Source organism: Vipera berus (genome assembly GCF_964194415.1).
Source record: "Vipera berus genome assembly, chromosome: 16".
Taxonomy (NCBI): Eukaryota; Metazoa; Chordata; class Lepidosauria; order Squamata; family Viperidae; genus Vipera; species Vipera berus.
In genome coordinates, this window is record NC_138219.1 from 10447683 (window position 1) to 10453601 (window position 5919).

Below are 5919 nucleotides of genomic sequence, written 5' to 3' on the forward strand. Positions count from 1 at the left end.
TTAAAGGGGGTCAATGGTGGTTTATTGTGGTTAATGGTGGTTAATGAAGGTTAATGGGGCTTAATGGGTGTTAATGCACTTAATGGGGGTCAATGGTGGCTTATGGGGGTTAATGGGTGTTAATGAAGTTAAAGGGGGTCAATGGTGGTTTATGGGGGTTAATTGTGGTTACTGAAGGTTAATGGTGGTTAATGGGTGTTAGTGCAGTTAATGTGGGTCAATGGTGGTTTAAGGGGGTTAATGGTGGTTAATGAAGGTTAATGGTGGTTAATGGGTGTTAATGGGCGTTAATGAAGGTTACTGGGTGTCAATGGTGGTTTATGTGGGTTAATGGTGGCTAATGAAGGTTAATGGGGTTAATGGGTGTTAATGAAGTTAAAGGGGGTCAATGTTGGTTTATGGGGGTTAATTGTGGTTACTGAAGGTTAATGCTGGTTAATGGGTGTTAGTGCAGTTAAAGGGGGTCAATGGTGGTTTATTGTGGTTAATGGTGGTTAATGAAGGTTAATGGGGCTTAATGGGTGTTAATGCACTTAATGGGGGTCAATGGTGGCTTATGGGGGTTAATGGGTGTTAATGAAGTTAATGGGGGTCAATGGTGGTTTATGGGGGTTGATGGTGGTTACTGAAGGTTAATGCTGGTTAATGGGTGTTAGTGCAGTTAATGGGGGTCAATGGTGGTTTATTGTGGTTAATGGTGGTTAATGAAGGTAAATGGGGGTTAATGGGTGTTAATGCACTTAATGGGGGTCAATGGTGGCTTATGGGGGTTAATGGGTGTTAATGAAGTTAATGTGGGTCAATGGTGGTTTATGGGGGTTGATGGTGGTTAATGAAGGTTAATGGGGTTAATAGGTGTTAGTGCAGTTAATGGGGGTCAATGGTGGTTTATGGGGGTTAATGGAGGTTAATGAAGGTTACCGGGGGTTAATGGGGGTTAATGCACTTAATGGGTGTCAATGGTTGTTTATGGGGGTTAATGGCGGTTAATGAAGGTTACTGGGGGTTAATGGGTGTTAATACACTTAATGGGTGTCAATGGTTGTTTATGGGGGTTAATGGTGGTTAATGAAGGTTAATGGGGGTTAATAGGCGTTAGTGCAGTCAATGGGGGTCAATGGTGGTTTATGGGGGTTAATGGGTTTTAATGAAGTTATCGGGGGTCAAGGGTGGTTTATGGGGGTTAATTGTGGTTTATGGGGGTTAATTGCGGTTAATGCAGTTAATGTGGGTTAATGGTGGTTAATGAACGTTAACGGGGGTTAACGCGTGTTAATGAAGTTAACGGGGGTCAACGGTGGTTTACGGGGTTAGGGTTTTAGTCACGACTTTGTTTGCATCTGGGTGTTTATGTTTTTATTTGATGTTTGTAAAGGATATCCCTTTGAGATATCTATATTAATGTACATCGAATATTAAATTTCTAATTGAAATAAATTGTGTACTTTTTATTAAGAAACGATAAATATAAATTGATATAAAAATACATATAATTTATTTTGAAAATGTATATAACATATCGGTGCCTTAAAGGTTTATCACGGAATTTTTTGATTCGTTTGCCATCCATCTAACCTTGTAGAACTTTGCGCAAAGCAAGTCAGGGTTAGGAAGGGCAGGAGATTCCTCCTTTTCCTCTCCAGGTCGCAGCGCGGGGGGAAGCCCGCCCACCGCCCAGAGGTAAAAGAAAGGAAAAGCAGGTCTCTGCGGGCAACCGGAGACTCGGGTCTTTGCAGAGTCCAGCTTGCAATTTTGCTAACTTCCCCAATCACAGCCGCACCGACCGAGGTAGCAGTCCCGAGGGTGAGGAGGAAGGGTAAGAGTCCCGTCCTACAAAGGCCCGCAGGCCGAAAGTCAGCGGAGAAAGAAGGTTACGTTCCCCGGATTTGCAGCCTAGAGCCTCCCCCGGACGGGTGACCTGCCCTGCCGTGGCCGTTAAGAAGGAACTCAGGAAAACAGATAAGTTGTCCTCGAGGATTTTTTTTTCTTTTTTGCCGTTTCAGCAAGGTTAAGGCTTTTCCTTTTAAAGAGTCGGGGATGGAAATCGAGTAAGGTCGGGAGCCGAGTCGGGAGCAAGAGGCAGCGGGAAACACGGCGGTAGGTCGCGACGGCCACCCCTCTCAATATTGCAGTGTTGGCGGGAAATAGCAGGAGGGACCTTTCCAAGGGCCTTCCCAGGAGCAGAGCTCGGCAGTCTACCGGGAAGGGCCCTTTCTGGCGTGCCCGCCATGCCGTGCAGCAGAATCTTCGGACGGTGCTCGCGAGCCCCAGTTAGCAGGCATTTAGAGACAAGATAAGAAGGCACGTCCTCTCGTGTAATTATAAGTCCGATTTCAACGGCATTAATGTTTATAGATTACAACGTTAGTGTTTTTGGGGAAGAACTTTGACGGTAGAAGAAACAAAAGCCGCCTAGATAAAAAATAACTTAGAAACAAACGTAAAGTTAGAAATAACTATAAACATAGATTACATCTTAAACCTTAGCGTGCTACACTGTAGGAATAAAGATAACTCTAAATCAAATTTTGCAAATCATGAGGCTTAATCGCCGTCCACACTTTTAAAATAAAACAATACAGAAGCATAACCGTAACGGTGCCTGCCTGCAACAGCAGTACTTTTGTTTTTAAATCCAGTGAAAATCAGAGCAACATTAGGCCACTGAAATTAGTTCAAATTAAGCAGGAGGATAGGTTTCAGGTCGTAGCTCAGTCCGTGCCTTTCCGTCTCCTAGCAGGCGGGTTCTTTTGCTCCGCTTCGATCCGCTCCGCTTTCCTCAACCCATTTTTGCCGCTTTCGTGTCCCGCCTTCTCTGTAAACGTACGTAAAAGCCGACGAGAAGTAAAGTTTTAGTATTTACCGAGAAATTTTTTTTTTATACGTATAGTCACGTGCCGTAGCCGTTGACGGAGAAATAAGTCCGTGGAGCCAGCGGGAGAGGACGGGGTTCGGTCTTTGCGTAAACCGAGTCGGCGGAAGGATCCGAAGAGACTCTAAAAGGACCAGCCACCCGCAAGGAATATAAACGCTCGCATTCCCCACTATCTAATCCGAGCCGAAGCAGGTTTTCAGGCGAGAGGCGAAACATCTCGAAAAAGTAACAAGATTCCGGTCGAGTCCGGAAAAAGGATCTTTGGGAGAACGACGACTCGGACGACACAAAGATAGAAAAAAACCATTTGAAAATATTAAAGACGGAACATTTCGCTAGGGAACAATTTAATCGTTTTTAAGGAGAAAAGAACATTTGCGGAAAGTAAGCCTACATAGCACAGACATATATCTGAAGAAGGTAAAACGCGACGTCTCCTTCGAAATCCCGTTTTGTATAATATATAGGAGTCCAAATAACATTAAAGAATTAGGTTGAAAAACGCAACCAGGAGTACTTTAATTTTTATTTTACGGATATAATGAAAGCCTAAAGGCGAGGACGCGTAGAAAAGGCAACAACAAACCAATATCACGAAAAGACGCATTTGTCGGCACGGCGAAACGGTCAAGGATTAAAATTAATTTATTCATACGGTAAAGATAAGGTAAGCGGGGAATTTTCAGAAAAAGACTTTTTCGCTCGCGTCTGGACGAGTAATCTCCGAGATACTTTCTCGGCCGGACGCACTTTCCGTCCGTTAATATCGGCCGTCCTCCAGGTCTTCGAAATAAGACCTTTCCATCACGGACGACTTCCCGTCCGTTCAAATTCGGAGTCCCGTAGGTCCGTTCTTTTTTATCATCCCCCCTAACTTTCTTTCCCATTACGGCGAACTTCCCGTCCGTTCAAATTTGGAGTCCCCAAGGGCCTACCCGTCCGTTCTTCTTTACGATCCTAACTTCCGTTCCCTGCCAGAGGGACTTCCCGTCTTTTCACATTCGCAGTCCCCTAGGGCATTTTGTCGCGTTCTTCTTTATCATCCCCCCTAACTTCCTTTCCCATCGCGGAGAACTTCCCGTCCGTTCAAATTTGGAGTCCCCCGGGGCCTACCCGTCCGTTCTTCTTTACGATCCTAACTTCCGTTCCCTGCCAGAGGGACTTCCCGTCCTTTGTCGCGTTCTTCTTTATCATCCCCCCTAACTTCCTTTCCCATTACGGAGAACTTTCCGTCCGTTTAAATTTGTAGTCCCTCAGGACCTTTCGGTCCGTTCTTTTTTATCATCCTGCTAACTTCCGTTCTCAGCACGGCGGATTTCTCGTCAGTTCAAATTTGCATTCCCCCAGGGCTTATCGGTCCGTCCTTTCCCGTTCCCAGCAAGATGGACTTTTTGCGCGGTCACATTTGTAGTCCCCCCTGGGCATTTCGGTCCGTTCTTCTTTACGAACCCCCTAGCTTTACAAAGACGGCGGACTTTCCGTCTCTTCAAATTTGTAATCCCCCGGGCCCTTTCGGTCCACGTTTCTTAATTATTCTATCCCAATTTCAAAAGGAGCTTTGGTGGAGCAGCGGGCTATTACCTCGTTAAGTAGCACAATTCCCTCCCAACTTCACAAGTATCCTCGGTGGAGCAGAGGGCTAAAGCCTCATTAAGTAGCACCAGTTGTCTGTAATCGGTGCAGGTTCGAGTCCCCGTGCCTTCAAATTTTTATTCCCCCAGGGTTTTTCGCTCCGTTCTTTTTTATCATCCGCACTAACTTCCGTTCTCAGCATTGCAGACTTCCCGTCCGTTGAAATTTGCAGTCCCCCAGGCTCTTTTGCTCCACGCTCGTTAATCATTCCATCCCAACTTTAAAAGGAGATTTGGTGGAGGAGGGGGCTATCGGCTCCTTAAGTAAGACTATTCCCGCCTAACTTTACAGGGAGCCTCGGCGGAGCAGCGGGCTAACGCCTCATTAAGTAGCACCGTTTGTCTGTAATAGGTGCAGGTTCGAGTCCCCGTTCCTTCAAATTTTTATTCCCCCAGGGCTTTTCGCTCCGTTCTTTTTTATCATCCACACTAACTTCCGTTCTCAGGACGGCGGATTTCTCGTCAGTTCAAATTTGCAGTCCCCTAGGGCTTATCGGTCCGTCCTTTTCCGTTCCCAGTAAGATGGACTTTTTGCGCCGTCACATTCGTAGTCCCCCCAGGGCATTTTTGTCCGTTCTTCTTTATCATCCCCTTAGCTTTTCCAACACTGCGGACTTCCCGTCCCTTCAAACGTTTATTCCCCCAGGGGCTTTCGGTCCGTTCCTTTTTATCATCCGCACTAACTTCCGTTCTCAGCATTGCATTATTTGTTGAAATTTGTAGTGCCCCGGGCCCTTTCGGTCTACGGTATTTAATCATCGTATTCCAACTTCAAAAGGAGCTTTGGTGGAGTAGCGGGCTATTTGCTCCTTAAATAACACCATTCCCTGCCAAAGTTACAAGGAGCCTCGGTGGAGCAGCGGCCTAGCGCCTCGTTAAGTAGCACAAGCTGCCTGTATTTTGGTGCAGGTTCGAGTCCCCGTGCCTTCAAATTTTTATTCCCTCAGGGCTTTTCGCTCCGTTATTTTTTATCATCAGCACTAACTTCCGTTCTCAGGATTGCATTCTTTGTTGAAATTTGTATTCCCCCGGGCCCTTTTGGTCCACGCTCGTTAATTATTCTATCCACACTTTAAAAGGAGCTTTGGTGGAGGAGGCGGCTATTGGCTCCTTAAGTAGGAGTATTCCCTCCTAACTTTACAGGGAGCCTCGGTGGAGCAGCGGGCTAATGCCTGTTCAAGTAATACATGCTGCCTGCAACTAGTGCAGGTTGGAATCCCACCAGGCTCAAGATAGAATAAAGGGTTAGGGTTAGGGTTAGGGTTAGGGTTAGGGTTAGGGTTAGGGTTAGGGTTAGGGTTAGGGTTAGGGTTAGGGTTAGGGTTAGGGTTAGGGTTAGGGTTAGGGTTAGGGTTAGGGTTAGGGTTAGGGTTAGGGTTAGGGTTAGGGTTAGGGTTAGGGTTAGGGTTAGGG

General features: G+C 46.2%; 2 long non-coding RNA genes across 2 annotated transcripts; one reads left to right on the forward strand and one right to left on the reverse strand.

Moving 5' to 3' along the window:
* Positions 1-1433: 1433 nt before the first annotated feature.
* Positions 1434-4886, reverse strand: LOC308675518. The gene is made up of 2 exons (XR_014028150.1): positions 2895-4886; positions 1434-1969 (listed from the first exon to the last, which is right to left on the reverse strand). It is a non-coding gene; the product is annotated as an uncharacterized lncRNA (long non-coding RNA).
* LOC308675517 lies at positions 1958-3382 on the forward strand. Its single transcript, XR_014028149.1, has 2 exons — positions 1958-2097; positions 2891-3382. It is a non-coding gene; the product is annotated as an uncharacterized lncRNA (long non-coding RNA).
* Positions 4887-5919: the final 1033 nt, after the last annotated feature.